The following is a 24,588-nucleotide window of genomic DNA, read 5'->3' as shown; positions in this document are numbered from 1 at the left end:
CCACTGTGTCCATGAATTCAGTTTGGCAAGCTCCACCAAAGTAAACTGGAAAAAGAGCAAAGCTCTCTATCTTGGTCCGCAAAATGGCACCACTCCTCCGACCCTGCCTGAACAACTTGAATGGGCATGGGATGGATTTTTTTTTTTTATCTCAGTGCCTTCCTTGGCACTCACAATTTCGTTTTAAAAAACTGGGAATTTTTAATAAATAAAACTGAGGCGGTTACTAAAATGGAAGGAACTACTGAGTCAATTCTCATATCAGAGGCGAACCATTGTTATTAATAACCTTGTGGCGTCAATACTTTGGCATATTTTTACGGCACTACAACCCCCAGATTTCATTCTTTAAATACTACAATCCATTTTTATTAACTTCTTTTGGGGGGGGGGGGAAGCACTGGCTCCGGCCCGGTGTGCTAAACCTGCCTATTACCGAAGGAGGACAGGGGCTGGTTGCCATTACCAGCAAAGTGATGGCTTTTCGCCTCCTTTCATTGCGCACGCTGTTACACATGGATGCTTCTTGGAAAGCCTTCGCTCACTGCCTGCTTCAGCAGGTAGGGAAACTTGGCTATGATCAGGAACTCTTTGTCATGGACACCAAGAAAGTTGACATCACATCAGTACCCCTGTTCTAAAGAAGTATGCTGGAGGCATGGCAGGCAGTCACCGTCCGCCGTGATGACAGTAGCTACTCTCTCAAAATGTTTTTAAACGAGCACATTTTTCTAAACCCTCTTTTGAAAGGGGTTTGTGGTGATCGCAATTTTATGCAAAATTTTATTAATGCTGGATACACCAAGGTTAAACATTTTAGAACTCCTTTTCCTTATAAATGGAAGCCAGCTGCCGAGGTCGCTGTGGCCACTGGAATTCGGTCCATTCGAGTTATAGGGAGACTTTTCTCTGTAATTCTACGCTTTTTCAAGCAGCCTAAGTTAAAATGAGAGACCTGCAGAACCACAAGCGCACAGGAAGAGGATGCTCCGTGTTATTCCATCCACTGCAATCCAATGGCTTGTTATGTATAAGGCGCGAATTGCCAAGCATTCTGGAGACTTGCAGTGGCGGCTGACTCACTACATTTTACCCTCAAATGTTTTGTCTCATCGTATATGTTCTAGTAACATGGAATTGTGTCCTTTCCTTGGTGTTATTGAAAATATTTTCCACATTTTTATTGAGTGCCCAAGGCTGCCCCCCCCCTCTTTATGATCTTAGCACATGTACTCTGAGGGCTAGGCCTTGTTTTCACACGTTGTGTTTTTATCTTCGGTTTTAGTATCTCTTTCCGATGCAAAAATGAGTGTCTTTTAGCAAATTATTTGTCTTCCGAGGCTAAACTCGCTATATACCTGTCAAGGAAGTATAGAATGCAAAATACTGACAATCCTGATGACGATGTAGTTCATCTTTTTTAAAGCCTTTGTTACATCATGTTTGCACTTTGAATTTCAACTCAGTGATTTTACATTGTTTTCACAGAAGTGGTGTGTGAAGGAATCATTATGTGAACTTGTCGATGGTGTCCTTAAAGTTAATTTATGATTTTGCCTTGTTTATGTACGAACTCTTCCATCATTTTAACTTTGTACAATGTTTGCCTTTGGTTTATGATTTCCTTGTGCACAATGATTCCTGGAAATAAAGAGGAACAAAATGTCAAATGTCTATCTCTCTCTTTCTCTTTCTCTCACCCCCTGGTGGCTGTTGGTGAGTCGAATGGAGTGTCATAGCGGCTGTGTGGTCTTGGTGAGCTGTGATCTGCCCTGATTTTCGCCTTTCAATCCCCTTTCGCCTTGTTTTTTCACCTCCTTTCCTTTGTTTCCTTCTGTGCATCATTATTTGTACCCCCGCACTGCCCTCTTTGTTAGACCTCGTGCTTCGGCCTTCACTCGTGCCATTGTCACCCCACCCTACCCCGCCCATCTGTCCTTGTTATTTCGTGGTTTGCCCTTTGATTCATCTCTTCCCTTCCTCTTCCCTCCCCATCCCCCTGTTTTCTCCTCGCATACTTTTCCCAGAGATAGAGAGAGAGAGAAAGAGCTAGCAGCTTCTGTGTGGATAGCTTTTAGTTGGCTGCCCATCCCGGCCCTTCAACTGATCGTTTTTTTTTCCTCACTGTAGCTGTGTATATTTCCTTTGGAAACCTGTCTCAGCTCATATTTAATTACTGCACGAGACCAATCACCCCTCCTCCCCCTTCCTAAATATGACTTCGTATTCCCGTTATTCGGCATTTGAAGCATTAACACGAAAACATGGCGTCGTCTGCGTCCCGCCCGACGACGTCAGCGTCGAGGATCTCGTTATCGCTCCAGGAAACACAGTCGGTACTGACAAAGTTTGTGCCCCTCACGAATGAACAAACGTGTGGTAATCTTCGTGTCTGAGACAGAACTGGTTCACGAAATCGTATCGACCGAACTATCAACAGATGACGGACATTTCGTGCTCGTCTCCCCTCTGGATACTCCGGCCGTGAAGGTCATTATCTCGAATGCTCCTTTCCTGAAGAATCAGACGCTGATCTCCGAACTATCTCGTTATGGTCCTGTGGTTTCTCAGATCACGATGTTACCTTTACAGAGCCAGGACGATCGGACGAAGCATGTGATGTGTTTTCGGAGACAAGCTTATGTGGTGCTTCCTCCCTCTAACGCTGAAAGAACCTTCAACATTGTTTTAAAACTCAAAATTGATAATCATGATTACCAAGTTTACGTAACCACCGACACCTTGAAATGTTTTGAATGTGGTAATTTCGGACACTTGAAACGATCTTACCCAAAAGCGACTTCGTGAAACGATGAAACAAACCTCGTCAAAAGGATAGTCTTCTTCTTCTTCTCATTCTTCTTCTTCTTCTTCTTCTTCTTCTTCTTCTTCTTCTTCTTCTTCTTCTTCTTCTTCTTCTTCTTCTTCTTCGACTGTGAAGGAAGCGAATCCCGTGTGCGGTAATAAGGCCCAGTCCTCCCAGCCCAATAGTCTAAACAGCAAAACGAATGTTTGTGATGGTTTCACCGTCGTTCCATCAAGGAAGAGAAAGACTACCTGATGGTCGTTTAACCCAGAAGAAGGCAGCATTTACAAACGAGGAATCTGTTGGTAATGTTTCCACAGTCGTGACTGACACCACTCTACAAAGCTTACCCGGAATGGACCCGGTATCGACCCGGAATGGACCCGGTGTCGACCCGGAATGGACCCGGATTGGAGCCAGAATGGACCCGGTACCTACGGCCAACAAGTTTACCCTACTTGCCGGTAAGGACATCGACTTCTCCCTTACAGAGACCGCTTTACCTGTTATCGCAGTAACGAAAACTGTTTCACTCGTTAAAAACTCTCCTATTGGAAAGTCCATTGACGGTGATACACAGAGCAATAGTGATGAACCTGCTGTCACCTTGGTAAATGTTAAGCATGAATCCTTGTCAGCAGGAAATAGTGAAACAAATGTTCACCCTGTTACTGCTCCCAGTCCATCACGTGGTGAAGCTGGAAACAGGAAATGTTAAAATGGATGTTTTATGAGAGACCCCCAAAGTATTATTCACCTCCACACCGTTGGAGGTCGATAACACCGTTACGGTCGAGGGAAGCGATATGGCGACATCCCCTGATGGTGTTTCCGTTTCATCAACTCCCCCGATTATTTCCGTTACTTCACCAGGAGATGTTCCCACAATGGAAGAGCACATAGTCGTCATAACCAGTACAGATCCCGGTATCAATACTGACGACAGTATCGATATTCAGGACTGTACAAGGTTGTGTGACTCGGAAACTAAAACCGACTCTGATGAATGTGACCTGGAGGAACCAAACAGGAACAGTTAGGTGGAAACTGTGGAGAAGCTCACCAGTCAAGGTCCTACCACCCCCCCCCCCGAACAAATAAGACTCTTCTTACAAAATACATACAGGAAATGCAATATAAACCTGACGGAATACTTTCCAGACCTACCGTCCTTCCTTGAGTGTTCTCAGGCTATCGTACGTAAGGATGACTTATTCGGTTTCCACCAGACACACTGTCACCGCTAAAAAAAATTGATCGCCAAGACGAAAAGGGATTCTAATCAATTATCCCACTTCTGATCTTATTCTTCGAAGCTATTATTTTCCTCATGGCCAGTTTCAAGATTGGAATGATAAATGTTAATGGTGGTGGGAATCTGCTCCATAAAATCCAAATGAAACAGTTGGTAGATGTCAACGGTCTTGACATAGCTTTGTTACAAGAGACCCATGCCATTCAATCTCTTCAGGCTGTGGCAACTATTTATGGACAAGGAATGTTTCTTTAGTAACAACTCCTCGTCAAAGGCAGGCATCATGTTTGTCTTAGGGAAACATTTCCATCCGTCCTGCCTTAAATTTATGAGTATTATTGATGGACACCTTGCCTCTGTGACCTTCTCTATCAATCAGGTCAAGTTCACAATTCTCAATGTGTACGCTCCAAGCAAAAATGATGAGCGGATCTCCTTTTTTGCCGAACTGAGAAAATTCCTGCAAACACTGGATTTGCAGACTTATCTAATTATTGGTGGCTATTTTAACTGTACTGTTAATGCTTCATTTGACCGGAACGGGCCAGAACCCGAACCATGTACCGCAAAACTTTTTGCAAACATCATTGCGAAATATAATCTCTGTGATATTTGGCGCGTGCAGCACCCTTCTGATCGGTCTTATACATGGTGTCGTTGTTTAAACAACCACACCTCACTTGCGAGGCTTGATCGCATCTATGTAAATTCTCATTTATTACATGGAGCTTATAAATCCAATATCGTACCTTCTGGTTTCTCTGACTATTCCCCAGCTCGAGTCTTTATTCAACTCTCTAAACCATGTCCAGGGAGCTCTCACTGGAAATTCAATAACAGTTTACTGGAAAACCTCAACTTCATTCAGGCCTTTTAATCCTTCTGGACGGCTCTCCGAGAACAGAAGCTAAGCTGTTCCGTTAACCCGCTGATATGGTGGGATTTAGTAAAAGAAACCAAAATTAAAGGGTTCTGTCAACAGTATCAGTTTTTCTCAACAAGGACTGACGATGAAGGAAAGAAAATATTACAGTTAGAGATTTTACAACTCCGAGTCATCGGACAAAATAATAGTAACATACAAAAACCCTTAACTGAGAAACAGTCCTTATTAAAGGAAATAACCGAGAGGAATGCACGTGGTGCCTTAGTTCGGATGAGGGTGCGACACCTGAATGAGGCAGACGTACCAACCAAGTACTTCTTTTCCTTACAGAAACGTCTTCCCAGTGAACAGCTTTCTCAGCTGCGATTAGCAGATTCATCCATTACCTTTACACAATCAAAAATCAAACTTTTCGTGAAGGAATACTTTTCGAAAATATATTCAATGGAACAAATAAATCCTGTCAGTGTCACCTCTATCTCCATAGGCCTGCCAGTGTTGTGTGAAGATGGGCGTTCCCAACTGGAAAGACCCATCACCTTGGATGAACTTGGCACTGCCCTGCACGGCCTTGCCATTGGGAAAACACCTGGTTTGGATGGACTTACAACTGAATTTTACAAGAAGTTTTGGCACTTATTGGGTCCAGGACTCATTAACACTTTGAACGCAAGCTGCCAGCTTGGAGAGCTACCTCAGAGTTGCCGACGAGCTCTTCTTTCCCTCATCCCAAAAAAGGGAGACATGTTGTGTATTGAATTTGGCGTCCTATCTCCCTGTTATGTACGGACTATAATATATTTTCAAAAGCCCTGGCATCGTGACTTACTCCTCATTTATCCTCGTTGTTGAAGGAAGACCAATGTTACTGTGTCCCAAAACGTTCAATCTATGACAACATCTCCCTTGTGAGAGACATCATTGAACTGTGCAAGGAAAATCCTAAAGATTTAGGACTTCTTCTCCTTGATCAGGAGAAAGCCTTTGACCGTGTTGACCATCGGTACCCTTTCGAAGTACTTGAGCGGTTTGGACTTGGTTCGACCTTCATCTCTTATATTAAAATACTATATAATAATATTTATAGTGTGCTTAAGATAAACAATGAACTTGTTGCACCTTTGTCTGTTAACAGGGGAATTAGACAAGGTTGCCCTCTTTCTGGGTTGCTATATGCTCTCTCCATCGAACCCCTACTGGTTTATTTGCGCTGTAGACTAACAGGGTTTAGTTTGTCCCAGTTTGAATGGCCCATCAAGGTACTGGCATACGCCGATGATGTGTGTGTATTCGTACAAGATATCAATGACATTTATATTGTTCGTTATTGTTTATCCTTATTTGAAAAGGCTTCTTCAGCCAAAGTAAATTGGAACAAAACGAGCGCCCTTTAAGGCCCGGTCACACCTTGACGTTTTAGCCAACGTATGCCGATTTTTGAATTTTTTTTCTAAAACGCTGGCACACGTTGAATACGTTATGGGTAAGTTTTGATAACATTGAGAGCACGCTGAAAAACACTGCCATACGTCGTTGTACGCTGGCTTTAAACGTTGTACTTTTCAGTTGTCCTCAAATTTTTTCATGCTTGAAATTTCACGACGTATGCCGGCGTATGACTCACACGTTCCGCTACGCTGGCCACAAGTTGTATGCACGGTCTGCGATCGTTGACAGACGTCAACACATGCTAGTTGTAAGTTAATCATAAGTTGAGACACGCCGAGGTGATGTTTAGCGTACCCAAAACTTATTTCTAACCTATGATTAACGTGTTGCTGGTACGTTACGTGATCGTTGCCACACATCGACAGACGTTACTTTTAAGTTACTCATAGGCTGAAAGACGTCGGTATAATGGATCGTCCTTGCGTCAGCGTCCACGGCCACAGCCAGGACACTTATTTGCAGCATTCTTCAAACTTTTCTTCGGCATGACGAGGATGGTCACACTTAGATGTCTAGCTTGGCTATGATTCCAATTGTCCATCGGCAGCGTCTATTTAAAATAGTCGAGTTTGAGCGTTTTAACACGTTCAGAAGAAACGCTTCAAATTTCAAAACCTCAGCGTCAAAAAACAAAGGCGAGTGACAGCAATTTAAATCGTTCATTGTAAACAATGAAAATAGTTGAGTGGTACCGTTTAAAAGTCGTTGAGTGTAAAAAAAATCCAATTGTTGAGCGCAAGTGTCTACTTTCAATAGTGGGGTTTGAGCAATTTAGCACGTTCAATAGAAACGATTAAAATTTCCAAGCGCCATCGTCAAAAAACAAAGGCGAGTGACAGCAATTTAAATCGTTCATTGTAAACAATGAAAATGGCTGAGTGGTACCGTTGAAAAGTCGTTCAGTGTAAAAAAAAATCCAATTGTTGAGCGCAAGCGTCTACTTACAATAGTGGAGATGCAGCCATTTAAATCGTTGAGTGGCAGCCTATGAACCTACCCGTGGACACGCGGACGCAAGGACGATCCATCATAACCCACACCCTCCCCCTCACACTCACCTACTACTGCCAACATGAACAAACTACTACTGATACTGATACTGTTACTGATACTGATAATAATACTGATACTGATACTGATACTGCTGACATGGACATCGACTCAAAAAGGAACTCGAAAACACTGTTGGGTTCCCTTTTATGAGCAGCATTTTTATATAACAATTCCCAAAACCGCTGGGAACACGTCTTTATATGGCAGTTGTAACCTAGAAACACGTTCATTTTTTTTTTTTGTCGACCGGAAGACGTCATTGGAATACGTCTACATACGTCGATGTGTGTTGGGACTACGTAAAGAATTGGTTCAAAGCACGTCAAACATAAGTTAGAAATAAGTTTCGCGTAAAAAAGACATTACCGCGACGTGTTTCGACTTATAAGTAGCGTTTGTGGACGTGTGTAAGCGTCCACATATCGTGTGTAAAACTTATCCCCATCGCATGCGGAACGTGTGTCATACGCCGAGTACATCGTAAAATTTTGAACATGTTTAAAATTTATTGACGTATGATAGCATACTTTAGCGTTGTACTCACGTATACCAAACTTACTCATACCGTATTTGACGTGCCCCCAACGTTTTAGACACATTTTTCTTAGGTCGGCATACGCTGGCAAGATCGCCAAGGTGTGACCGCGATGTTGACACTTCCATTTCTACGGCAGTTATGATTCGAATCGTTGTGCATCAGCCTTTTAATAGGCGACGTCACGACATCGTCGGCGATGCGTGCAACGCGCTATGCCGAAGTTAGACTATCGTTGGGCATCGGTTGTGTAGGCCGACAACAGGTTCAGCATTCGTTGGTATAAGTTATCTATAACACAACGAAACGTTCTGTGTCCGTTACTAATATGTTATACATACGACCAACTCGTTATGAATACGTCCGAATCTTAAAAAAAAACATCAAAAGTTCAACGTCAGCCAGCGTTTTACATACATTTTAATACGTTGCCATCGCTGGCTAAAACGTCAAGGTGTGACCGGGCCTTTAGCTCGGTCCGTTGTGCTACTTGGCACCAAGACTTCCTGCTCCATTCTCATGGGCCAATGATGGTGTGAAATTCCTTGGAGTGTTCTTAGGTAATAATACCACAGTAGCAAAGAATTGGGCTGGTCTGCTCGAGTTTGTTGAGGGTAAACTGCAAAAATGGAAAGGTCTGATCACACAACTGTCATATCGTGGAAGGATCTTGGTCATCAACACACTGGTGGCCTCTACCTTATAGCACAAGTTCTTCGTACTGGATCCTCCAGCGGTGTTGCTTCAGCAGCTCCAGAAGTGCTTCGTATCCTTTTTCTGGGACGGAAAACACTGGCTGCGACCTGGGGTCCTCAGTTTACCACTGACCGATGGAGGACAATGCCTGGTCGACAGAAAGAGCCGGCTAATGGCCTTTCGACTCTCAGTTGCTCTTCGCATGCTATACACGAGACCTTCTCCACCATGGGTCAATGTCGCTCGTCACCTTTTGCAACAGGCTGGGAGGCGAGGCTATGACCACTCTCTTTTCCTGATGGACCTTTCCAAAATCGACACATGCCCCCTCTCTGGTTTCTATCAGAGCATGATAAATGTGTGGCAAGCTCTGACAACAACAAGAGCTACACATTCTTACACGAAGCAGATGTTTCTGGAAGAACCTTTGTTCTACAACTCTTTTTTTTCCATGATATGCCTGCTGATAGGTGTTTTATTCAATGCTTTAGCCACAACGGCGTTAAATCTGTCGCAGATCTTCTCAGCCCAAACGGCGGCTGGATCGGAGCTGATGCATTGGCAAGCCTGGTTGGTGTGTGATCCTCTCGAATCGTGGTACGCATATTATGTAGTGTGCTTTGGACATACACACAGCTTGCACCTGTTTGGGAGCAGGACCAGCAAAGCAATGAACAAAATACACATCGAATACCTTCTCTCTCTCTACCTTTCCTGAACTCGTATGTGCTTTTTCTCTTGCCAGCCCTCTTCCTTGTCCCCCCCCCTTTTAGTGTAGGCTTCAATGGCCTTCCCAAACAAAATGACCTTTATTTGGGCTGTATAAAATTTCTTTCACAACAGCAAATAAGAAAGCAGAAGGTTCGATGGAGAGACCTCTTACCTTGTTCTCCCCCATATTTTCCGAACCGGAAAGGTTTTTATCACCCTTCTGTACCACCACGACATGGTGACCTCCAATGGAGACTAGTCCACTGGATCCTTCCTTCTAATCACTTGTTGCATCGTTTTTCAAATCTGCTTGGAGATGAATGTCCTTTTTGTAAGAAGTCTGAAAACCTTTTTCACATCTATGTTGAATGCCAACGGTTGGCACCTTTATTTATTTTACTTCGGAATTGTTTTGTGAGGTTTGGTTTGATTTTTAACACTTGTGTGTTCATTTATGGATTGGATATCCCACACAAATTCCAATGCTGTGTTAGTCAATTTCCTGTTTGCTCAGGCAAAGATGGCAGTATATAAATCAAGGAAAAGAAAACTTGATGGTGTTGGAGTAAATGATGAAGATGCTTTGTTTTTGTTCAAAAATATTGTAATAAGTCGTGTTAAATTGGATTTTGCTTTCTTTTTTTTTTTTTCTTTTTTTTTGTATACCTTGCCGAGGCTCGTGTGAGAGCGAACACACAGCGCACATCAAGGGGGGGCATGAGACAATCGGGGAGGGAGTGGGAAGGACAAAACAGTGGGGAACAGACATTAGGAGATCTGTAGAAGGCAGAGGGATGGGACAGGGAACATGGGGAATAGAAGATGGACATTACAGGGACTTTCAGGAAGGAAAGCAGGGAATTTGAAGGAGGTGGGCTTGGGTGGATTATCGGGGGTAGAAAAGATCGAGGATTTGGATGGGGGATGATAAGAGGTGGTGGTGAACAGCTGTTTTGAAGGCCTCGAGGGAAGAATGGGATTGAATAGAGTGAGGGAGTTTATTCCAAAGGTGGGAAAAAGAGGAATGTAAGAGTGAAGGTGAGCAGTGATTCATGATTTTGGTAGTTTTACCACAAGGGGGTTGATGGCGGACCTTGAGCGCCCTGTGGAAATGTGGTGGGGACAAATCGCAGAGAGAGCAGGGGGGGGGGGGTGAGGCTGGAGAGGAGACGGTAGAAGACAGAAAGATCACCGACCAACCTGCGGCGATTGAGTGAGAGGCCCAAAGACTCAGCCTCATTGCGGGAGATGCCAATGATCCGCAATGCCTTGGTTTCCACAGCGTGCAGCCGAGAAAGGTGGTAGGCAGGAGCACCAGCCCAGAGGGGAGAGCAGTACTCCATCAGGCTGCGGACAAAAGTTTTGCAAGTGGTCAGGAGCTCAGGTGGGCCGAGGAAGGACTTTGCACGACGGAGGATTCCCAGTCGGTGACTGGTTTGGAGGTGAGGTTGGAAATGTGACTTTCCCAGGAAAGGTCATCGCAGATAGTGACACCCAGAAGCTTTAAAGAAAGGACTTCTTCCAGAGGATTGTTGAGAAAGTGGATGGGAGGATTTTCTAAACGGTCCTTTCGAAGAGACTTGGTGAGAGTGTGAGATTTGTCCGGATTGAAAGACATGTTCCACGTGTTGGACCAGTTTGTGATTTTATCCGGATTTGCAGTGAGTGAAGAAGCTGCTGCTTGCCGGTCTGAGGGATGACAGATGGTACGGCAGAGGGCGGAGTCGTCAGCAAAGAGATATAGAGGATTTTTCAGAGTCGGAGAGATCATTGATGAAAAGCAGAAAAATAACAGGGCCTAGAACGCTACCTTGAGGAACTCCAGCCTGGACAGGAAGAGGGGATGAAAGAACTCCATTTAGGGCCACACGTTGACTGCGACAGGAGAGAAAGTCTGTGAGCCATGAGTGGAGATGGCCTTGGATACAATAGGAAGAGAGTTTGGTGAGCAGGGCAAGGTGCCAGACTGTGTCAAAGCACGTGATATGTCCAGGGATACGGCTTGGATTTCATGTCCGGCATTGAGGACCTCCATCCATTGTTGGGAGAGCAGAAGCAGCATATCCAGGGTAGAGTAACCTGGTCTGAAACCAAATTGATGATCAGAAATCAAGCCATTGGAGAAGAGGAAGGATTTAATGTCTGAAGCGATGATGGATTCCATAACCTTGCTGATGATTGGGAGAAGGCTGAGTTGTCTGTAATTGCAGGGATCAGTTTTTGCACCTTTTTGTGCAGGGCAGTGATATTTGCTGATTTCCAAGCAGATGGCAGATGACTTTGAGGAAATGAGAGGTTGAATAGAACAGAGAGAGGGTGAGCAAGAGCAGAAGAGCAGGCTTTGAGGACACGTGGGCTGATGCCGTCTGGACCGGTTGCAGAATCTGAGTCGAGGTTTAACAGCAAGCTCTCCACCTTGTCTGGAGAAAAGGACACAGAGTCCAGGGACAGTTGGGTGCGACTGGGTAAGGTGTGTGGAGAAAGTGATGGGTTTTGGACACAATATTTAGCTGCAAACACTGAGTTTAGGTATTCAGCTTTTTCACGTGCGGTATCAGCAATGCGGCCATTTGAGGTAAGGGAGGGGATGGAGGGGGAACATACACCAGAAACAGATTTGATTAGACGCCACCAGGATTTTGAGGAGGGAGAGAGGTTTGAGAGTTCAGACTTGAGATTAGAAAGATGTTGTTTTCTGGCTCTCCTGAGGGCAGATACACACTTCTTCCGAGCTTTATGGAAGGAACTGAGATTGCCCTCAGTTGGGTTTGCTTTGCATGAGGCAAAGGCAAGTTGTTTCAGGACAACTGCCTCACCAAAAGATTCAGTGAATCAAGGGCGGTAGGAAGGGTAGGGCAACTGAAGATGAGAGGGGATAAATCTGTGCATGAGGAAGAGCAAGTTTCTTTGAAAGAATTCCCAGGATGAGTTTATGTTGGAGAAAGTAGCGAGAGGAGAACAGTCTGTAAGTTTGATGGCTGCTTGGAGACCCTGCCAGTCGGCTTGAGTGAAATGCCAGATTTGACGTCGGTGAGGTGGTTCTCTGATAATAGCCAGAGAGATGTCCACTTTGACAAGGACGTGGTCAGAGGAATCGATTGGAGCGGAGAAAGAGCAGCAGATATTGTCAGGGAAATTTGTCAAAATCAGATCCAGAAGAGATGGAGTACCATTGGTTGAGATCTGGGTCGGAAAGTTGACCGATTGAGTCAGTCCCAATGAGTCGCAGAAAGCTTTTGCTGAGGTGCCATGGCAGGTGAGAGAGGTACCCACACCTAGCCAACTGGCATGATGACAATTAAAGTCGCCACAGATGAGGAAGAGAGAGTTTGAATGAGAAAATAGAAGTTGGTCCATGTTTTCGGATCGTGAGGTGTAGATGGAGTCATCACTCTTAGGTGGACGGTACAGTACAAATATAAACATGAGGTGGGAGTGGAGGGGAAGCCGTAGGCAGAGGTATTCCTGGGGGTGTGGGGGAGTGAGGGCAGTGCATGGAGAGTGAGGAATAGAGTCTTTGATGAAGAGATCAACTCCTCCACCAGGATGAGGCTCAGTTCTGTCATACCTGAGGAGGGAGTAACCAGGGAGAGATACTTGGGAGTCAGACACGTCTTGGGGTAGGAAAGTTTCTGTTAGGCACATTATGTCTGATTTGTCAGTGGCCACCTGTATGGAAAGATCTCAAAGGTTTGAGTGAAGTCCCTGGATATTTGAGGTCCACACTTTTAATGAAGAGGGAGGGGAGGAGGCTTTGGGTGCAGGAGGTGGGAGGGGAGGGGGAGGGTAGGACAAGGGATGAGGGGGGGGTAAGGAGGGTTGTTGAAAGAGTGTGGAGGATTGCAGAATAGCTCGGGGAGGGGGCCGGATGAGAAGAAGAAAAGGCTCTGTGGTACTGGGGGAAAGGGGGGACAAGAGAGGGGGAAGAAGGCAGTTGAGGATTTGAGGAGGTGGAGTGAAGAGATGGACGTGCAAGGGCACCGGAAGGAGCCAGCTTTGTGGATGGGAGGGGGGGCAACTTTTGAGGGGGTGAATGCAGGGAGAAAGGTGAGGGGGGGAGTTTTTGAGAGAGGTGAGAGTGATCCTTGTAGGGAGAAGAGTGGGATGGTTGCTTTGAGACTGAGGGGTGAGAGAGGTGAGTTGGCACTGAAGTTGGAAAAAAAGAATGGTTGATGGAAAGCGAACATTCATAGCAAACTGTTTTTTTATTTTTAGTTTTAGGTCAGAGATGCGATTTCACGCAATTCTTGATGGATGCAATAAAGGCGAATTCAGAGAATGGAGAGACAAAACGCTGTAACAGTTGGATTTTTTTCAGCAAGGTATGAAGGAAAGGTCGAATTGAGAGCAGTCTGTTAAAATAGAAGAAGCGTAGTGCATTATGATACAGTAAAGAGTACCACACGTGTGAAAGAGGAAGATGAAGCTTTGCAAGAGTGTAGTGTAGGCATGTCCCTTTAACATAGGCATGTTCCTATAATGTAGGAATGCTGCTTTAACCTCGGCATGTTCCTTTAACATAGGCATGTTCCTTTAATGTAGGCATGCTGCTTTATCATAGGAATGCCCCTCTAACATAGGCATGTCGCTTTAACCTGGGCATGTTCCTTTAACATAGGCATGTTCCTTTAATGTAGGCATGCTGCTTTATCATAGGAATGCCCCTCTAACATAGGCATGTCGCTTTAACCTCGGCATGTTCCTTTAACATAGGCATGCCCCTTTAATGTAGGCATGATCCTTTAACATAGGCTTGTTCCTTTAACATAGGCTTGTTCCTTTAACGTAGGCATGCCCTTTAACGTAGGCATGCCCTTTAACGTAGGCATGCCCTTTAACGTAGGCATGCCCCTTTAACGTAGGCATGTCCATTTAACGTAGGCATGTCCATTTAACGTAGACATGCTCCTTTATAAGCTGACCCCAATGATAATTGAGGTAACACCGGTCAACGAGCATATTATGAGATTAAGGATTCGTCACTCCTTGGGTGTCATTTCCCTGGTCTCTGTTTATGCTCAGACTGAGGCGAGTGATCTCACCGTGAAGGATGCATTCTACGCCACACTCGAGTCTGTGGTTGATCAGTGCCCCAGACGAGATACACTTCTAGTCTTGGGGGATTTCAATGCATCGACTGTAACTGATAGGGATGGTTATGAGGTGTGTGTTGGTCCCCATGGGTCAGGAACTATGAACCAGAATAGCACTAAGTTCCTTGACTTTGCAAGAAGTCATGGACTTAGGGTGGCTGGTTCATGGTTTCAGCGCCCACCAGCTCATCGCTGGACTTGGTATTCCAACGCTGGCGGTGTGGCAAAGGAGATTGACCATGTCCTCATTGATGGTCGTTGGAGGATGATCCAGAACTGCAGGGTCTACCGGAGTGCTCAGTTCCTCAATACTGACCACAGGCTTGTTGTAGCAACTCTAAAGCTGCACCTTAAATCCTGGAGAATGGTACCATCCCAGCCTAGGCTGGAAGTTGCCAAGCTCAGGGATGAGAGAGTAGCTGAGGAGTTTGCGAACAGGCTGAGTGGACACTTGGGGGGTCTGGGTGCTTTGGGGGGTCCTGAAGAGTTGTGGAGTGCCTTGAAGAATACAGTCCTTGATGTTGCCGGTGGATGTCTTGGAGTTCACCGCAGGGCAAAGAAGAATTTTGTCTCTCAAGGGACACTGGATACCATTGACCAGAGTCGCAGGGCCAGGCTGAATGGCAGAGCTGAGCTGTTCAGGGAGCTGAGGCGTAAAACTGTACGTGCACTGAGGGTGGACAAGGAGGCCTATGTGCAAGGAATCTGTGAGGGGGTAGAGCATCACCTGTGGACAGGTGATTCTCGTCCCGCTTACAGGGGAATTTGCGCATTATGTTCATCCAAGCCCATCCCTCGGAGCACTGCAGTTCGAGCAGAGAGTGGTAGGCTCTTGACAGAGGAGTCTGAAGTGAAGGCCCGCTGGGCCGGTTACTTTGAGCGGTTGTACCAGGCTGATCCCCCAGCTGTCGAGTTAGACGTCAAGGGTGTTACAATCCCTGTTGCTGACCCTCGAATCAACTGTGGTCCACCTTCGCTTGTGGAAACACGGGCTGCGGTGAATTGGTTGAAACGGGCAAAGCTCCAGGGATCTGTGGCATCCATGCCGAACTTCTCAAGGCTGGTAGAAATGCTGCACTCGTGTCGTTGCATGCAGTTTTGTGCTCTGCCTGGAACATAGGCATCATCCCAACTGACTGGAAGAGGGGCCTTGTTGTCCCTCTCTGGAAAGGGAAGGGTGATCGCCAAGACTGCAACAACTACTGAGGGGTGACGCTGCTCTCAGTGCCGGGCAAGGTCTTTGCTCGTATAATTCTTGATAGGGTTCGCCACCATCTGCTTGAGCACCAGCGTCCACAGCAGTCAGGCTTTACACCAAAGAGGTCAACGATTGACCGTATCCTTGCCCTTCGTGTCCTTACCGAAAGCAGACGAGAGTTTCGGCAGGGGTTGCTTGCAGCCTATGTTGATCTCTGTAAAGCGTTCAATTCAGTGAATCGGGATGTCCTCTGGAGGATTCTTGGTCTTCGTGGGGGGCCACCAAAACTGATCGATCTGATGTCTGAACTCTACTCTGGTACTGAGAGTGCTGTGAAGTGTGGTGGTACCATCTCTGACTTATTTCCAGTTGTTACTGGAGTTCGTCAGGGATGTGTACTTGCCCCCACACTTTTCAGCACTTGTATGGACTGGATTTTAGGGAGGATGTCGGAGAGATCAAGTTGCAGTGCATCGTTTGGGAATGTCAAGATCTCGGACCTTGATTTTGCAGATGATGCAGTCATCTTTGCGGAGACTTTGGACATCCTTTTGGGGGCCCTCAAGGTGCTGAATGAGGAGTCGGAGCCGCTGGGATTACGGGTTTCTTGGGTCAAAACTAAGATCCAGGCTTTCGGTGACATCTTGGATGCTGCTGTCCTGTCTGTGTCTGTTTGTGGTGAGGATGTTGAGGTCATGGAGAGATTCACTTACCTTGGCAGTGATATTCATGTCTCTGCTGGCTGCGAGTCAGAGGTCAATCGACGTCTGGGTCGGGCCTGGGGAGTCATGGATTCACTGGATCATGGGGTGTGGCGCTGCCGGTACCTGTGCGGGAGGACGAAAGTCCGAGTCTTCAGGTCCTTGGTACTTCCAGTCTTGCTCTATGGGTGCGAGACTTGGACTCTGACCAAGGATCTGAGACAGAGACTTAATTCCTTTGGTACCAGGTGTCTTCGGAGAATCCTTGGCTATCGCTTGTCGGATTTTGTGTCCAACGAGCGGTTGCTGAGAGAGACTCGGATGAGATTTGTTACCTGCATAGTCCGTGAGCGTCAGTTGCGGCTGTATGGACATGTGGCTCATTTTCCTGACGCTGATCCTGCTCACCAGATTCTCTCAGCGAGGGAGTCTCATGAGTGGAGGAGGCCAGTGGGCCAACCACGTGCCTCATGGTTGCAGCAGGTTGACCATCATCTCAAGGAGATGGGGATGGGCCTGGCATCTGCCTGGGGGATGGCCAGACGGAGGCCCCTGGAGTACCGGCGGAAAGTGGACGCAGCGACGCGCTGTTCTGGCACATGCTCCCATACCTGACCTGATGCTCCTTTAACGTAGGCATGTCCCTTTAACATAGGCATGTCCCTTTAACGTAGACATGTCCCTTTAATGTCGGCATGTCCCTTTAACGTAGGCATGTCCATTTAACGTTGGCATGTCCCTTTAATATAGGCATGTCCCTCCAGTATAGGCATGTCCCTCCAGTATAGGCATGTCCCTTTAATGTAGGCATATCCTTTAACGTGGGCATGTCCTTTAACGTAGGCATGACCTTCTAGCATAGGCATGTCCCTCGAACGTAGGCATGCTCCTTTAATGTAGGCATGTCCCTCCAGCATAGGCATGTCCCTCTAGCATAGGCATGTCCCTTTAACGTAGGCATGTCCATTTAACATAGGCATGTCCATTTAATGTAGGCATGATCCTTTAACCTAGGCATGTTCCTTTCACGTAGGCTTGTTGCTTTAACGTAGGCATGTTCCTTTAACATAGGCTTATTCCTTTAACGTAGGCATGGCCCTTTAACGTAGGCATGGCCCTTTAATGTCGGCATTCCCCTTTGATGTAGGCATGTTCCTTTAACATAGGCATGTTCCTTTAATGTAGGCATTTCGCTTTAACATAGGCATGTCCCTTTAACATCGGCATGGCGCTTTAACCTAGGCAAGTTCCTTTAACATAGGCATGCCCCTTTAACGCCGGCACGTCCCTCTAGCATAGGCATGTCCCTCTAACGTAGGCATGTTACTTTAACGTAGGCATGCTCCTTTAATGTAGGCATGTCCCTCTAGCATAGGAATGTCCCTCTAGCATAGGCATGCTCCTTTAATATAGGCATGTTCCTCAAACATAGGTATGTTCCTTTAACATAGGTATGCTCCTTTAACATAGGCATGGCGCTTTAACCTAGGCATGTTCCTTTAACATAGGCATGTTCCTTTAACCTAGGCATGTTCCTTTAATATAGGCATGGTCCTTTAACATAGGCATGTCCCTTTAACATAGGCTTGTTCCTTTAATGTAGGCATGTTCTTCTAACATAGGTATGTTCCTTTAACATAGGCATGTTACTTTAATCTAGGCATTTCGCTTTAACATAGGCATGCCCCTTTAACATAGGCATGGCGCTTTAACTTCGGCATGTTCCTTTAACATAGGCATGGTGCTTTAACCTCGGCATGTTCCTTTAACATAGTCATGTTCCGATAAACGTAGGCACATCGTTTTAACATAGGCATGTCCCATTAATGTAGGCATGCTGCTTAAATGTAGGCATGTCGCTTTAACATATGGATGTCACTTTAATGTGGGCATGCTGCTTCATTGTAGGCATCCCCCTTTAACGCCCACCCCTTTAACGTAGGCATGTCCCTTTAACATAGGCATATCCCGTTAATGTGGGAATGTCCCTTTAATGTAGGCAGGTTGCTTTAGTGTAGGCATGTCCCTTTAACATAGGCATGTTCCTTTAATGTAGGAATGGCGCTTTAACCTCGGCATGTTCCTTTAACATAGGCATGTTCCTTTAATGTAGGCATGCTGCTTTATCATAGGAATGACCCTCTAACATAGGCATGTCACTTTAACCTGGGCATGTACCTTGAACATCGGCATGTTCATTTAATGTAGGCATGCTGCTTTATCATAGGAATGCCCCTCTAACATAGGCATGTCACTTTAACCTGGGCATGTACCTTTAAAATAGGCATGTCGCTTAAACCTGGGCATGTACCTTTAAAATAGGCATGTCGCTTTAACCTGGGCATGTACCTTTAAAATAGGCATGTTCATTTAATGTAGGCATGTCGCTTAAACCTTGGCATGTTCCTTTAACATAGGCATGTTCCTTTAATGTAAGCATGCTGCTTTATCATAGGAATGACCCTCTAACATAGGCATGTCGCTTTAACCTGGGCATGCACCTTTAACATCGGCATGTTCATTTAATGTAGGCATGCTGCTTTATCATAGGAATGCCCCTCTAACATAGCCATGTCGCTTTAACCTGGGCATGTACCTTTAAAATAGGCATGTCGCTTTAATGTAGGCATGTCGCTTAAACCTTGGCATGTTCCTTTAACATAGGCATGTCACTTTAACATCGGAATGTCCCTTTAATGTAGGCATGTCCCTTTAATGTAGGCATGTCCCTTTAACGTAGGCATGTCCATTTAACGTAGGCATGTCCATTTAACGTAGGCATGTCCCTTTAACGGAGGCATGTCCATTTAACATAGGCATGTCCCTTTAACGTAGACATGTTCCTTTAGTCTAGGCATGTCCCTCTAATGTAGGCATGTCCCTCTCATGTGGGCATGTCCCTTTAACTTAGGCATGCCCCTTTAATGTAGGCATGCCCCTTTAATGTAGGCATGTCCCTTTAACTTAGGCATGCCCCTTTAATGTAGGCATGTCCCTCTCACGTGGGCATGTCCCTTTAACACAGAAGTTACGATATGAATAATACTAACATGTGCAATTTGGTGTGTTTGTCTGTTTTTTGACTGCTGTTAGCTGTTTTCGGTTCATTCGGTCATTACTTATCCATTCTCAACCAAATCAAAATCCCCCTGCCAAAGGGGATTTTCCACATTGGGCAAAATCCGTGTCAAGGTTTATGTCTGTATTAAGATAGTTAATGATCGTGGAGTTTTTCCAAGATCACTTCTAAAAACAAAAAATAATAACAACACTAAGGATAATAGCATAATATTAATGTGATAACAAAACAATGTTAATATTAACTAGAGGCGCCATGCTTTATAACTGCGAGCAGTTATGACCGTGTACCATTCCCCCCCCCCCCACCGGCAACCCCACTTCGATCCGACACATGACCCACAATGTCCTCTTCATCCATCCATCTATCCATTGGGACCATACTCTGTGCAGAGCGTTGGTGCTGCCTCAGCAGTCTCTTCATCCAGAGAAATCATTATTAAATTTTTTCCTTCAATGCAATTGTAATGCACTCAATGGACAGGGATGAAGGCTCTGAAGTGGGACCAACGTTATTATAAACGACTGATACATCTCATCTCCCCCCCCCTCCCCTCCTTTTTAAAAAATATTTTTACAAATCAAGATGCTCAGGAGGTTTACAGACACGAGCTGATCTTCTATGGGCTAGTGGAGGGCTGTCCTTGCTTGCAACTGCTGTGGGTTTCTCAATAAGGGGTACAGGGTCGGAAAGGAGTTCAGATACATTGATGGGTGAAAAGCTTTCATGAGGAAACACCTGAGGTTCAAACTCAGGTGGTGTTAATACAGGAGTGGGTGACAAAGGCACTTGAGCCGGTTCAATGTTTGGCTCCCCATGACGTAACCTGAGTTGGTCAACATGTTTACACATACATCTACTATACCATCACACAACTTCACAAGAAACATCATTTCACCAATGTTATCGATAATGATGCCAGATAACCACTTGGTTCCACATCCGGAGTTCAACACGTAATCAGGATCATTGATCTGGAAGTTGCGGTATGCAGACTTTTGGTTGTGATTACGTTTCTGTTGATACTTGTTATTCTCGACCTCGACCGTTATGTCCGGGTGCACTAATAATAACCGTGTTGTCAATTCACGACCCATCAGAAGCTTGGCAGGTGAGCGACCTGTGGTTTGATGTGGTCTGGTGCGGCAGTTGAGTAACACACGAGCGAGACGAGATTGAATGGAGCCTTCCTTGACGTGGCTTTGACCATTTTTGAAGATCTGAAAGCACGTTTGGCTTGGCCATTACCGGCAGCTTTGTTGGGAGCAGATGTGTAGTGCTTAATGCCATTCATTTTACAAAAGATCTGAAACTCTGAACTTGTAAATGACGATTCATTACCTTCGCATTCTGCGAAAGGTTATGTATTGGTCGCTGTGTATTTATTTATTTATTTATTTGTGAATGTGTGTGTGTGCGTTTGTTTGTTATTCGCATAACTCAGAAAGTATTAAACCAAATCGCTTGAAATTTGGTGGGTGGGTTATTATCCAAGGAACATTTGATTAGATTTTGGGAGCGATCGGGTCAAAGGTCAAGGTCAAGGTCATGGAAAGGTCAAATTCGTATTTTTACCATAGCGCGGTCAATTTTGATCTAATTGGCATGCAACCGATGCCAAAATGTTCAGAATTCATGGCCCAATCTTGTGATGGGTGACATGACACAATTACGTCATTACCCTTGTTAGCGGTTGGGGGTCAAAGGTCAGTGGGGTCACGACCTTTCAAAATATGCGGTTTTTGTCATAACACGGTCAAATCAAAACCGATTTGCATGAAACCAACACCAAAATGTTCACTGTTCTGTTCCCCCCACTCTCATGCCAAGAACAAAAAAGTAGCGGAGGCGAAGGTATGCGCTCTACCGAGTTCCCATTCTAGTTATATCTGATACAATGGAGTTTGGAATACGATGTTGAGCATACATGGTACGTAGAGCTTCAATTGTTACAGCAGAGGATGAGGATGGCACCAGGATAGCTTCAATCAATTTGGAATGGGCATCAACTATGATAAGGAAAAGCATCCCTTGAAATGGACTAGCATGGTCAATGTGCATTCTGGACTATGGTTTTGATGGCCACGACCACATGGCGAATGGAAACTGTGGCGGTGTCTTGGCATTGGCTTGACAAGTGTAACAATGGCATGTACTGGACTCAATGTCACTGTCCTAACCAGGCCACCAATCATGGGCTCAGGCAAAAGCCTTCATGGTGACGATGCCTGGATGAGCATTGTGGAGTTCATTGATAATTTCCCCGCGGAGTTGAGGTGGAATTATCACTCGGCGGCCCCAAAGCAGGCAGTCTGCATCAATAGAGAGGTACGGGTTTTCCCCTTCCCGTAGTGATGCCCAATTATCTGACATAACACAGCATTTACTTTGTGGTAGGCTCTTGACAGAGGAGTCTAAAGTGAAGGCCGGCTGGGCCGGCTACTTTGAGCAGTTGTACCAGGCTGATCCACCAGCTGTCGAGTTGGACGTCAGGGGTGTTACAATAACTGTTGCTGACCCTCGAATCAACTGTGGTCCACCTACGCTTGTGGAAACACAGGCTGCGGTGAACCGGTTGAAATGGGATAAAGCTCCAGGGATCTGTGGTATCCATGCTGAACTTCTTAAGGCTGGTGGAAATGCTGCACTCGTGTCATTGCACACAGTTCTGTGCTCTGCCTGGAAAACAGGCATCATCCCAACTAACTGGAAGAGGGGCCTTGTTGTCCCTCTCTGGAAAGAGAAGGGTAATCGCCAAGACTGCAACAACTACCGAGGGGTGACGCTGCTCTAAGTGATGGGCAAGGTCTTTGCTCGGATAATTCTTGATAGGGTTCGCCACCATCTGCTTGAGCACCAGCGTCCAGAGCAGTCAGGCTTTACACCAAAGAGGTCAACGATTGACCGTATCCTTGCTCTTCGGGTCCTCACTGAATGCAGGCAAGAGTTTCGGCAGGGGCTGCTTGCAGCTTATGTTGATCTCTGTAAAGCGTTCGATTCAGTGAATCGGGATGCCCTCTGGAGGATTCTTCATCTTCGTGGGGTGCCACCAAAATGGATGGATCTGATGTCTGAACTCTACTCTGGTACCGAGAGTGCTGTGAGATGTGGTGGTACCATCTCTTACTTATTTCCAGTTGTTACTGGAGTTACTGTTACAGGGGTGTGTACTGGCCCCCACACTTTTCAGCACTTGTATGGACTCATCTACTCTTCATGAAAGTCGAGTTGGGATCTGTATCGTCCACCAACGCCCAGTGCTGGCAGACGGGTCTTCCGGCATCTTGTTCATTTGATAGACGACTGCACATTGTTGCATACTTGCATCATTCTGAAAGCGAACTACTAGGGTGACAGCTTATAGCTGGGTACAGATTCAAACCCAGGCTCTGCAGCTCAATAAATAATCTTGGCAGTCCAACAAACGCAGAGGGCCTTACAGTGGCCATTCCCTGCACTTTCAGCTACACTGTCCATTGTCGAACGTTTCACCCAATTTGTTGTATGAAAAACGTGCTTTTGTTCCGTACAGCAAATTGTGTCATGTGAGACAAAGTTGGCCCAGTGCATGTCGATCACACAATCTGACTTGGCTATATGCTGACGTTTGTTGTGATGATGAAAGATCATTAACATTTCTTCTTCTGTTATCTGCAGCAAATGGCTGTGGGAGAATCATTAGGTGGGAGGGGAGAGGGAGGGGATGAGGAGGGGAGAAGGATGAGAGGTGTGCGGCTGTGCCGCTGATGCAGTGCCCCTTGTAGATTAGAGCAGATATTTGTAATTTGTTTTGGGTGCCGGTGATAGCTCGGTTACTCTTTGCGAAGGACACCCTCAGATCTTTAACGGCCACCAAATAATGCCAGCAGATGGGACACCCAGTTCAACATCCATACAAAGGACAGCAGACACATTGATGAATCATCCTGCCTGTGAAACACAAGTATTACAGTTTATAGCTGGTTCGAAATTCGAACCTAGAGGCAAGACGGCTTAAAAGCAAAGTGTGCACACCTTTAGGCTATCCTGCCAGCCGGACCATTAACATCATTGACGATCTATTATCACAAAGCTATTTCGATAGCATTGATGGTCAGGATGATCCATGAGTGGTCGAAGTGATGATGATATATTAATTGCATTTTCTTTCACCTCCAAATATCGTGTTGACTTCTGCACTAATCAGACTTTGCAACAAGCATTGACTATTTCTTATCCATTACTTTTTAAGGTTTTATCTCCCAAATAAGCTCAGAGAGTGGGTCCCGGTGTCCGTCCTTCCATCCATACCTACGTAAGTCCGTTAATATGTGACGAAAACGTCTTCTCCTCACAAGCTACCAGACCAAGATGGACCAAATTTGGTAGGATGCATCAGGACAGCAAGGTCTCACAGCCTTGTGCTCCCTATCCGGATGGCCCCCCTACAGAGGGGGTTGAAGGAGGATTTTGCCCCAAATATTGATATTTTACTCAAAAATCTTTCCAGAAACCACCAGACAGATCCAGACCAAACTATCCACGAGGTATCGTGACCATGCCCTAACCTTAATTTGTGCTCTCCAATGGCTGTATCTCTCCTTCTCGGATGCTGACAGCGAGATGTCGACCAAATTGTTCATGAAACATAAGAACCATGTTCACTTAAGTTGTGCTCTCCATGACCATACCACTTCAGGAAGGGGGCCATGGCTCCTCCCCCTCATGACTAATCCCTCATTTTCACCCTACCTGTTGGGGAAATAACCGTCAGTCCCCCATGGGGTTATTTTTATTTTCAAGATCGAGGCTCATGGAGGAGCATGGTGACAGAGCGTAAAATGGCCACATACTGAAAGGACAGTTGGGAAAGAGTTGAACACAATACGCAAAGGAAAGAACGAACAGGAAAAGAGGAGAGGGTGATGGAAGAAAACAGTAACCAGCAAGTAAGACGTTGATTTAGGTTTTTCGTGTTTAATGGGGGTAGAAGAGTTCGCAATATAGGGTTGGAGGATGATATGAGATGATCGTGCACCATTTGTTTTTTTTCTTCTTTTGTTAGTATATATTGTCGAGGTTCGTATAAGAGTTAACACAGAATGTATTTTTTTGTTGTTTTGTTTTGTTTTGTTTGTCTGTAATCA

General features: G+C 45.6%; 1 protein-coding gene across 1 annotated transcript in view; it reads left to right on the top strand.

Moving 5' to 3' along the window:
• Positions 1-2,970: 2,970 nt before the first annotated feature.
• LOC147015894 (rhotekin-like) overlaps positions 2,971-24,588 on the top strand; it is a 195,535-nt gene continuing 173,917 nt past the window's right edge. The window contains exon 1 of the mRNA XM_085848460.1: positions 2,971-3,270. The gene's annotated coding sequence lies outside the window, so the exon portion shown is untranslated. The remainder of the gene's footprint in view (positions 3,271-24,588) is intronic.

Source organism: Eptatretus burgeri, chromosome 12 (assembly GCF_056783735.1).
Source record: "Eptatretus burgeri isolate ZD-2024b chromosome 12, Ebu_testis_v1, whole genome shotgun sequence".
Classification (NCBI taxonomy): domain Eukaryota; kingdom Metazoa; phylum Chordata; class Myxini; order Myxiniformes; family Myxinidae; genus Eptatretus; species Eptatretus burgeri.
The sequence above is the reverse complement of the archived record's forward strand: the minus strand, read 5'-3'. Positions and strand labels throughout refer to the sequence as shown.